Source organism: Cornus florida, unplaced genomic scaffold, assembly GCF_030987335.1.
Source record: "Cornus florida cultivar Cherokee Brave unplaced genomic scaffold, ASM3098733v1 CherokeeBrave_3.0.0_Hap2_Chr04, whole genome shotgun sequence".
NCBI classification, from domain to species: domain Eukaryota; kingdom Viridiplantae; phylum Streptophyta; class Magnoliopsida; order Cornales; family Cornaceae; genus Cornus; species Cornus florida.
The window spans coordinates 72,915,738-72,927,458 of record NW_026775574.1 but is presented as its reverse complement, the minus strand read 5'-3'; the positions used below and the strand labels follow the sequence as shown (position 1 = coordinate 72,927,458).

At 33.6% G+C, this 11,721-nt stretch overlaps 1 long non-coding RNA gene across 1 annotated transcript in view; it reads right to left on the bottom strand.

Annotated features, from left to right (window-relative positions):
* Positions 1–2,057: 2,057 nt before the first annotated feature.
* LOC132303519 (uncharacterized) overlaps positions 2,058–11,721 on the bottom strand; it is a 28,315-nt gene continuing 18,651 nt past the window's right edge. The window contains exons 4-5 of the long non-coding RNA XR_009481262.1: positions 7,379–7,408; positions 2,058–2,748 (exon numbers count right to left, since the gene is read on the bottom strand). This is a non-coding gene — a long non-coding RNA (uncharacterized LOC132303519). The remainder of the gene's footprint in view (positions 2,749–7,378; positions 7,409–11,721) is intronic.

Sequence of the window (11,721 nt, the reverse complement as noted above, 5' to 3'; positions counted from 1 at the left end):
GGCCCTGCTGGTTGAGGCTGTCTATGAATGTATGTATAAGTGGATTTTTTTTTTTACATGAATTGTGTGTAGTATTCATCTTGGTAATGAAATTTCTGATTTGCTTCTTGTTATAACAAATCTATGCATCTTGTTTTTATTAACAACGAATTTTTGGAAGCAAAAATACGAAACACATTTGGTGAAAAAAATTTACAATTACAATTCCAATCGTTACAGTGAGAAAAAAAATATAAAAACACCAAATTGGTATTTTAGGCAAAACAAAATAAAATAATTTTTATCAAACACATTGTTTATGCTACATTACCTGATAAAAACAAAAATACCAAAAACAAAATACATACCAAACAGGCCCTTAGTCATTATACTCTTTTGTTGCAGTTTTATTTTTTTTCACTACATTCTTGGTTAGCTGCAATGTTTTTCTACTTTGCCCTGTCTCGGCTTTGAAGGCGAGTTTTGTGCCAAATTTGAATATGCCTTCTTGTTTTTGAGTTTTGATTTGTTTCCAGTGCTGGTCCACCACATTCACGGACCAATTATTATTTTTTATTTTTTTTATTTTTGGGCCTCTTTCGCCAAAAGTGATCAATCCAAGGAAATTGTAGGAGCGAAGCAGGACTTTAATTAGTCTCTTACTGTAATAACTAATAACTAACATTTGAAGACAAATCTAATTATAATAGCTGAGGGATTAATAGATGCTGACAATAGTCAATCTTCTAATAATATGTATTCTAATATATATTTTTAAACCTTCTCTGCTTTCTCTTAATCAGATTAAGGGCTTGTTTGGCATAGTTTTTGCTTCCTCTTTTATGTAGAAAAAAAAAAGAGAAGCAAAAGTTATCACTTCTATTTAGCTTATTTGTTAGTGTTTGGAAACTATATTTTAGAATAACTTTTAATGGTAGAAGAGTTTTTCAATCTGTTTGGCAAAATATTTACGGAAGCTTTTTTACTACTAAAATAATTATTTTGTCCTTAGATAGAGTATATTTTTAAATTATTGTTTTACTTGTTTTTTTTGTAACTCTTTTTGTAAAGACATACAAATAAATCACTCAGTTTAATCAAATTTATCCACAACATGCCATATGCAACATAATAATTAATTATACTAATAATAACAATAAGAATAACAATTAAGAGATTGCAAAAAAACTATTTACGATTTAGAAAATTTTGTAATTGAACATTTTGATTCTACCAAAATATAATAATAAGAATAATAAAATATTGAAGGTTTCTAATTTTTCTTCCAAAAAGAAAATAATTAATCTCATGCTTATGACTTTCCTAGAATAATATTGTTGTTTCTTTATAGTTACAAACTTAATTATACTTATGACTTTCCTAGAATAATATTGTTGTTTCCTTATAATTACAAACTTAATTATATTAACTTAATTATATAATAAGGAAATTTATGAAAACAAAGAAAGAAAAATATTACTACGGTCAACGATAGATTGCAATATAGGAAAGATCTATGATGGTGAATTAATCTGAAATTAATCTAATAAAAAAAGAAATGCTATGCAGATGAATTAATCTGATAAAAAATAAAAAAAATAAAATAAAATAAAATAAAATTTATTTTTGGGTAAATAACTGGAATCCATTGTTGCACAAAAGGGAATTCAATTTGAAGATGAAAAAAAAATTAAAGATTTGTGACGGTTGGATGCAGAGTTGAAATATGGTGATTATTCCTATGGAAGCTAGTGATTGTTCATCGGGGAGTTTCGAAAATATTTAGAGAAAATAGGGGAAATAAAGAAGAATAAACAGGCAAGAGAATAAATACCAAAGTCGAATGATATTGAAAGATTGAGGGAGTAAAGCCACTGGTTATGTCTCGCAATAGTCTTCTTCAATTTTTTTCTCCGGTTAAATGCTTGATGGATCGTTCTTGTGAGTATGAAGGGATATGTACGTTGTCAGAGAACACCGATGTGAGTTTTTTTTGAGACTACGGTTGGAATTATAATTTGTTATGAGATAATATAAAGGGTATGCTTGTCATTTAAAAAATTTCATTAATATTCCCAATACTCTTCCCGTGTATTTTTAGAAGAGCGTTTTGGAGAAGCTAAGGGTACCAGCTTCTCCAAAACACTCTTTCAAGACTCAAAAGCTCTTTAAAAAAATTAGCCAAACACTACTTAAAACAACTTCCAAACTCAAAAAGCCAAAAGCAACATTTGAAAAGTCAATCCAAACGGGGCCTAAGAATGACTCTTCACTCTTCTTCTCTTAATTGAATCTGATCCATACTTTAACTCGAGGCCTTTGTGGGATGGAGCCTACTACAGCTTTTCCGGATTTCCCATGCATCTTCTTGCCATAATTCACGTAAAAGCCATCGACATTAAGCATTCGTGTGCATTTTTATCTATAATTACCGTAAAATTTTCAAGCCAAATGAAAAATATATATACTGTAAAACTCCCGCGCAAAGTCGCGAACTGTCCACCTTAAGCAGTTAGCATTCTCATTCATAGTACTGGTTTCAGATAAGCAGCAACATTAAGCTTCTAGTCAAATGACAGATATATTAGTTTCTCAGGCAAACTGTGAACTACCTTAAGTTGTTGTATTTGCTAGTAATCTTTAACCGAGTCCCGTAGAAGGTTTTGCACAATCCATATTTTGCTTTTAGAGCCTTCAATAGAGCCCTTTTTTCCTCATCATTATATTTTCTCATTATATCCTCTGCTCAGCTGTTGCAGGTATTTATCTCTGAAAAGAAAATACAAATCCTTTTTTAACATCAATTAGACAATAAGCATAATATCAACCTAAACAGAATTTGTAGTGACATTTTAGCAGCCAACAAAAAACTAAGATATGACATAACACGAGCACAATACTTTTAACGTTATTTCTATTAATAAAGAAGAACATCATGCAATACAAATGGTAATATAAAAAACAAAAACAAAAACAATTTCAAAGAAGGTAAATTTTGTTTGAAATACATATTTCAAAAATAACAATGCAACAGACAAATAATCTAAGTGGGTGTAGCAGTAGTTCCTAGCCTTCCAAAGTAGAAGGTTGACAGATAAAGTCCGCATAGGGACAAAGCGGGTGTGTGAGTTTCTTACCAAGGTAAAGAAAATATAAATAAATAAATCCAAGAAAGAAACTATAGCGCCTAAAAACAATTCTCAAAGGACTTTCAATTACGAGAAACATGTTTGGAAAGGAAACATGAACTAAGTCACATAATTCATCTAACACGTGGCCGCTCCCAAGCTCCAAGAAAGAAACTATAGTGCCCAACAATTCTTAAAGTACTTTCTTTAACCCTAGAAACCACAAAATTGATTGAGTGATATCTCGATTACGAGAAACATGTTTGGAAAGGAAACATGAACATGAACTAAAGTTGGACATGGCCAAAGCCTGTGATAGTGGAAATAGACTTCATTCAAGGCATTATGGAGAGGATGGGTTTCTCAAAGAGATGGGTCATAGTTATTATGTGTTGTGTCAAATCTGTTACCTACTCTATGCTCATAGTGGAAGCTTGATTTATCCCTCAAAAGGTCTTAGATAAGGTAACCTATTTTCTCATTACCTCTTTTTATAGTGCATCGAAGGTCTTTGACTTCTACTAAATCAAGCTGTCAACAAAGGGCAAATACATGGTGTCCTAATTCGGAAAGGGGTCACTCCAGTTTCACAAATTTTTTATTTTTTATTTTTGCGATAATGATCTCCCTTTTTGAAGGGCAAATAGGACAAAAGCCTTTGCTTTGAAGTCTTTTTTGCATTGTCATGATAAATTATAATATATCTAGATTATATTTAAGTTCTAGTTCAAGTTCTTTACTGAAAAATAATCTGAGATGTGTAGCATATTCAAGTGGCGGATGGGAAAACAAATATTTAGGGCCGCCAACAGTGTTTAAGAGGTATAAGAATTCTTTACCAAGTTTCCTATAGAGAAGATAGAAGCGAAGGTCTAGGTTCTCAAAGATGATTTGTTGTCCAAGGTAGGAAAAAGACATTTTGTTGAAATCTGTCCTAGCTGCTCTTCCTACTTAAGCCGCTCGGCCCGCTCAGTGTTCTAAAATTTCCTTGAATCTGTGTCGGAAGATTAGAAGCAAGCTTATAAAGTTTTGGTCGACTACACTGAAGATAAATCTGAAGAATGTTGGGTCAGTTGGGATCAATTCTGTGAGGACTAGGCAGTTGGTGGGTTTGGCTTCAAACATTTGGAAGAATTTAACAATGCTATCTTAGCCGAGTTAGCATGGAGGCTTAAGCTTGGTGATAGTTCCTTGTTTTTTAAGACTTTCAAACAAAACAAAAAAAAAACTTTCCCAAGGTGGATTTTATGGACTCATCCTGTGGATCTAAGACATCATGGATTTAGAGGAGTATCTTCTCTGCTAAAGATATTGTTTCCAAAAGTACAAAATGGAGGATCATTAATGATAAAAGTATTAATTGTTGGAAGGACAACTGGCTTCCTGATCCTTCTCATTTTGCTTTCACAACTTCATACAAGAGTAGTGAAATTCAGAAAGTTGCAGATTTGGTTGAACATTCAACTAAAAAATTGGAGAAAAGAGCCGGTCACTAGTGCTTTCAATAGAAGAGATGCTGATTTAATCCTCCACCTACCTATCTGAAAAATTGTGGCTCAGATTCTAACCATTGGGAACTTACATCAGATGGAATGTTCACTATTAAAAGTGTTTAAAGGCTATTTATGCAATTAATGCAAAAGGAATGACCAGAGTGTAGGAGGTGCTGGCAGTATTAATCAACAGGCATTTTCATCATGGTAGAAAGGAATCTGGAAAATTAAGGTGCCAAGGCAGGTTCACTTTTTTCTCTGGCAATGCTGCCATTAGGGGTTTGTTGTACTTGTTAACCTCGAAGTGAGGCGAATGGTGGAACATGCAGTGTGTAGGAGGTGTGGTGAGGCTGAACAATCTATTGCTCACATGCTTTGTTTCTGTCCAGTTGCAAGGCTGGTATGGAAACAAACTCTTTTTAGAATTGGTTTTGGTAATGAGAGGCAGATTTCTTGGGCACATATATGGAATCAACTCACTGATATTTTGCCTAAATCGGAGAAAATAGTTGAACAGTTCAATGGTATATGTTCATGGGCTGTGCTTGCATTGTATTTGATCACACAAGTACACAATATAATGTGCTTCAAATATGGACTAGATCTGTAATGGCCTTATACAAGCTAGTTTACAAGCTTAAAGAGACAAGCTCGGCATTGTTTGGGCACTGCTTGTTCATTAAATGAGCTTGAAAATTGTTTTCAAGCTTGCTTCATTTAATTAACTAACAAACTAGCCGAGCTTCTGACATGATGAGCCAAACCTGAGCAGTTCATGAGCATACTTTCAGAATAGCTGTTGATAATTTAAGTAGACGGGCTTTACAATGTAAACATGGAGAGGTAAAGAGTGATGTATGGCCACGGTAGTTAATTTGCTTTCACGCGTGTGCGTGAGGGGGGGGGGGGGAGGGTGCAAATAAGCCAAATACTTTGAATAGCTGGATGCTTAGGAGCTTCAAAATTTTGATCTATAGTTGCGGGTTGCTAATTTTGGGTTCCAGGCTCCTTTCTTACCTGGTGCAATAACAAAGGTGAGGGGAATACAATAATGGTGAGATTAGAGAGAGGCCTGTGTACTTTTGAGTCGTCCTGAGCTATTCCTAACAATGCATTACATCACCTTTTAGTCGCAGGATTGGAGCATAGAGTTCTACTGTTTGATTTCAATGAGTCTTTGTCTAGGATTAAAAGACAATTTCATTTGGCACGAGATGGTTGAAATAGAAGGGATTCAATCCACTTGTTCAACAGGTTTGGGAGGACTCGTACAATGGTTCAATCATGTTTGGAATTTTCCCAAAAGTACCGATCCCCAGTCCGATTCTCCCATTTGGGTGGGGATGATGCGGACTGATTCTGATTCTGATGCCTCTAATGACTGATTAGGTAAATCCTTGAATTCCATATTTACTTTTGGTTGTAATCCTACAATGCCAGATTGCGCACCCAGAGTAAAAGCAAGTTCCAGAATTCACAGGCTAGAATAACAATGATGCAAGATCAGTTGTCAAAGCTGAAATTGTGTGAAGATGAGTTTCATAGGCATGAATAAATAAGAATAGAACGGGAGATTGCTGGGGAGTGGAAAGCGGAAGAAATGTGTGGAAGCAGAAATCCTGCATTGCTTCATTGTAGCATGGTCACAACACTACGATGTACATTCACTAGAAAGCAATGATTCGGAGGAAAAAGAATGCAATTTCAGGTATTGAAGACACAGCAGGTAATTAGGTGGAGACTAAAGAAGAGGTGAGGTATGAGGCTGAAACTAATTTCAGAGCTTTTTTCTTCATCTACGGCCTCTCATGATTTTGTTTTTGGGATATGGTACAGTGTAAGGTAACCCAAGAGATGAATTCAAAGTTGTTATGGGAGTGTTTAGAGATACAGATTGAATTCTCTAATAGTGAAATGGGCCCCTTTAAGGCTCCGAGACCTGAAGGTTTTACTCCACTATTTCATTCAAACTGGGATAATGTAAGGACATAGTGGTGGGCTTTGACTATTTTTGCACTCTGGTCACCTATTGAGAAGCTTGAATTGCACAAATATTAAAGGTCTGGATAAGATGACCCAATTTTGTCCCATTTCCTTGTGTAATGTCGTGTATAAGGCATTATGAAAAGTATTGGCTAATCCATTATAGCCTCTCTTGCATTCACTGATTAGGGAGCTGAGTTCTTTTATCCCTAAACGCTTGTTTCATGATGACATTGCTCACGAGGCAATGCAATATATGAAGAGGACGAAAGAAAAAAATCAGTTATGTTGGTTTAAAGCCGAATATGGCAAATGCATATGATAGGTTGGTATAGGGCTTTATTCAGGGTATCCTATAACGAATGGTGAGTGCAGAACAGAATGCAAGGACCACATTTTTCATGACTATATAGAGCATTATGAAGAGCAAAGATCCAAATTTAAGTGGACCAAATCTTTTATGAATATATATCTTTCCATATGTCAAGTAGGAAAGGGGAATTGTAAGTTTGGATGAAGTTGCATGAGTTGGCTAGTGAATCCTTGTGCTAAGGCCACATGATCTGATACAAAATAACATCACATGTTGGCTGCCACCTAGGAATATATAAACCGCAGCGGAAGTAAAAAATTAAAGGTCAGTCATAATATAATTTCAAAATTTTATAATGAACAGCGCACTAGCCAGGAGCATGAATATTAAATTAAGTAATTGTTCCATCTACAACTATCCACTTGATACAACGTGAGATCAATAGATAAAGGGTATTCAAGTTTCAAGGGAAGAAGACAAACCGTTCGAACCAGTCCACAACTTTAGTCATCCTACAATCAAAACAAAATTAAGATGTAAGACACATTATACCAACTTCTACAATTATCCCAACACAACTCTTTAAATATAGCCATATGCAAATTATAAACATTATATCAGTAAAAGTGTTAATACAAGTTGTCAACAATACTGAAAAATTAGAAGTGAAAACCAAAAATTACAAAACAACTCACAACAGAACAGAAAAATGCAACAATATCATTGATTACATAACATGCACCTTTAGATGATAAAAGGTGAAACCAAAAGAAATCCAAATATATTGTATATCATTATAGGAGTAAAATATTAAATCCAATCCATTAAAGAGGGGAAAAAAGGAAGAAAAAGAAAAAAAAGAGAAAAAGAAAAAAAAATTGATGTTGCTAAAAGCAATGCCAATCACAATGAAACATTAGGAAACAAAGATGGTAAAAACAAAGAAAAACAGTGCTACTATAGGATTGCAACAACCAAAAAGTCATAAAATATATAATAAAAAAGTGCAGACCAAAAAATATAAAATTAATTGAAAGAGAAACAGATAGAAACTCTACAGAACTCAGACCTAAATCAACCACATATTTTTGTTTTTTTTTTGTTTTGTTTTTTTTTTTTTTCTCAAAAAAAAAAAGTAAATAAATAATAAGCTCAGTATAGAAAGCAACCTAAACTAGTCCATTGAGATCTAAAGAGCAGAGTGTAACATACCCCACAAGGAGTCCAAGGGTGCCACCCCCACAAACAACAGCACCAAAAAGACCAGAATAGATTGGCCAGACAACTGATTTAGGAAATCAAAATTACTGGCATTAGTAAAAATTGAAACACAATTAATTACGAGGTGGAGAGAGAATTACTGTATTTAGCAATCAACTCCGCTTCACTAACGCGTCTACACATCTTGGTGGCAATCTGGAAGAAACATTTACACAAATTCAAGAGAAATAATAAGAGAGAGACAATTTTATCATCAAAATTTTAAAAATAAAAAAGGGCAAATTATTTGCTAGAACCAAAGCAGGCGAGCAACATATTTTCACAACCTAGAACGGTACAGAAGAATGGCTTGAAATTCTCCACTGAAATGTAAAAATCAAAAGAGAAGGAGAAGAGGAGGTGACTTGCCAGTCACGAAACCCTCCCACTTTGTTTCTTCTCTTCGTCCCTTTCTTTCTTCTCACGCTGCGCAAACCGAAATACTCCGTATATATTGAAGGGGGTGGAGCCGTGGAGGATTGAAGCGTATTGTATTTTCCTTTTTTACCCTATATTGTATGTCTAGCGTTCTATGAGGCCCAAAATCTAAAGCCCAGAAATACAATCTAAACTAGTCAATTTTGAGCCGTGGAGGATTGGAGTGTATTGTCTTTTCCGATTCTATGAGCCCCAAAATCTAAAGCCCATAAATACAAAATCAATAATGATTTAACGACATAATTCAATTTATATGCGTGTGGTGGCAAGTTTATGATATCACTGTGACATGAGACCCGCAACACTATTTAAAAATTATATATATTTCATTACCAAATAAACTCTTGAAGCATATTTCTGCCAATTCTTTTCTGTATTTTCTTTAATTGTTAAATTTAAATAGCTATATTTATTGGCACCAATGTTTCGCCTACCATAGATGAGGATAATGAACTTCATGTTATGTTGATATTGGTGTTGAATCCATAGTTTATCTATATATAAAATAAATAAATAAAAAAGAAAGCAAATAGAAGTGGTATATAGATATTGTTTTACAAGATGAGAGTTTGTATTTAAGATGGTCTTTGAGAAGAAAGATGTTCTATGTTTTCTCCTGTCATGTTATTTTAAAATTTGAAGTTTGAGATAATATATGTGTCTGTGTGCGTATCTCTCTCTGTAAAGAGAGGTGAAAATCCATACTTTTAACTCTGAATGGCGTGTACCACGTAATTTTTATTGATAACTTGGGTGCATTGTGACTTTTCACTCCCCTGTAAATAAAAAAATTCATTTTTCTTTTCCTTCCATAACTCAGTATACAATATGAATAATAATGCGAGTCATTACTTTGGATGATGATGGGAAATAGAGTGGATCAGGGTGTTAGCAAAGTCAAACAGTTGCAGAAAAGAGAATGGAATTATATAGAGTGAATTAAACAATGAAAGTAAGTTAGCTCACTTGAGTACACTAACAAATGTACAACACAACGTTGTTGCACCTAAGTTTACAACTATTTCCTACCAAATGTAAAACACAATGTTGTTCCTAAATAAAGGACCTCTTTAGCTGTCTCTGTGGCCTTGCTCTCTGGTATCCTTGTATAGGATTTTCCCATCCATCTTCTTCCCATAATTCACATAAGCAGTCAACATTAAGCTGCTAGCATTCATATCTGTATTTACAATAAAATTTTCAAGCCAAATGAAAGATATATTGTACTTGTTGGGAAACGTGTTAGTTTTAAAAACTTTTGGAGGGATTTTAATTCATAGATCTTGATTCAATACATAGAGACAAGTTTTATGCAAAAATAAAAATATGATGTATCATTCAATTAATGGATTGAATACTTACATCAAAGGTCTGAGTAAACCTTTAAAACTTTCCTCTAAAGTGAACGTTCTCACTTATTGTAAATCCCTTAGCAAGATGCCTTCTCCTTGGATCTCTATCTTCTTGATAATTATTTTGCCTTTAGAAATCACTCATAAGCCTTCATGAATGACCTTGAAAAATTAGGCTTGTGGGAGCCTCCATTAGATGAGAACATAAACCCTAATTTTCTAAAGAGAGAAAATATATTCCTTTTTCCTTCTTCCAAAAATCACACCCCAAAATATACATAGACCATGTATATTTATAGGCAACAAAAAGATAAAGAAAAGGAAACAACAAATCATTCTCAATCTCTAATTCACATGTCTCAAATCTAATATGATTCCAATATCAAGTTGGGCTATGAGTGAGAATCCATTGGGTCTATTATTTTATTGGCTATAATGAATTAATAATTAGCTCGGTTCATGAACCCAATTCAATTAATTCATAAATAAATTTCTACTCCACTAAAAGAAATTAATTGAACTCTAATTAAATAATAAATAACCTCTAAGTCAATATCGCACTTTGACCCCTCTATGCATAATTAGTTATCGGATAGATAAAGCCATCAATCCGACTACTTAATTAATATATTTATTTTGATACCTTTGATTATTTCTGACTCGATCACTATAAAACATTTGTTTGACAAAAATAATAATTTAAATAAATAAATATATAATAAATCATTTTGTCTAAAAACACACGAAGGCCTTCGAATTTACTTTGTGATCAACCATAATCAATACAAAATAAATACAAGTAGCAATGATGCAAATATTGAAAATATAACTCTCTAACTATTAATTACATAACTACCCAAAGTGTCGGTTTAAGAATCCCGAAGAATCCGCTAAACAAATCAAAGTAATTATTAATTAATACAAGAGTCTATACTTTTCTCATGTTTAAGAGTCAAATGCCATGACGGTGATAGGGAGCAATTGCATACGACGGCTCTCGTAATATATCTCAACCTAACGCGGATCCAGTTCAAATCTTAATTAATTATGAGTCCATCCATAATTACCGACTATGAAAAATTTATGATTACTATTTATATACCATGCATTGTTCACCATCACATACATATATATAAATATCTTTTGTAATCAAATGGACACTATCAATTTTATAATGAATCGAAACATAATACATTGAATTTACCAATTGTATAAAGCATAAATATTTCAGAAACGTTAGGAACATATGTCACTATAATCCAAATAGGAATTTGCTATGCCAAGGCATATGAATCCCAACAACTCCCACTTGTCCTCATAGCTAATTCAAATTGCATTTAACTCCAATGTTATCAAGGTGATGATCAAAACTATTGATCGATAACACCTTTGTTAATGGATCAACAAAGTTGTGTTCTAATGCAATGATCTAGCCATGAGCATATTTTCTTGTCGGACAACATCATGTAGGACATGATACTTTCCTCTCAGTGTACCTTGTTCCTTTATGGAACCTTGGGTCATTTGTTTGGACTACTTCTGCACTATTATCGCAATATAACTTGATAGGCAGGCTAGTATGCTCCACAACCTCTAAATCAGTGAGATCAAACCCAAAGGCTTCCTTTGCCACTTTTAAGGCTGCAATGTACTCCACTTGCAGGTTTAAGTCAGCAGTTGAAATCTGCTTAACAATCTACTAACTGATTTCCCTTCCATTAAGTGAACATACACTAAGTCATGAACCTCATAGTATCTACTTCTGATTGAAAATC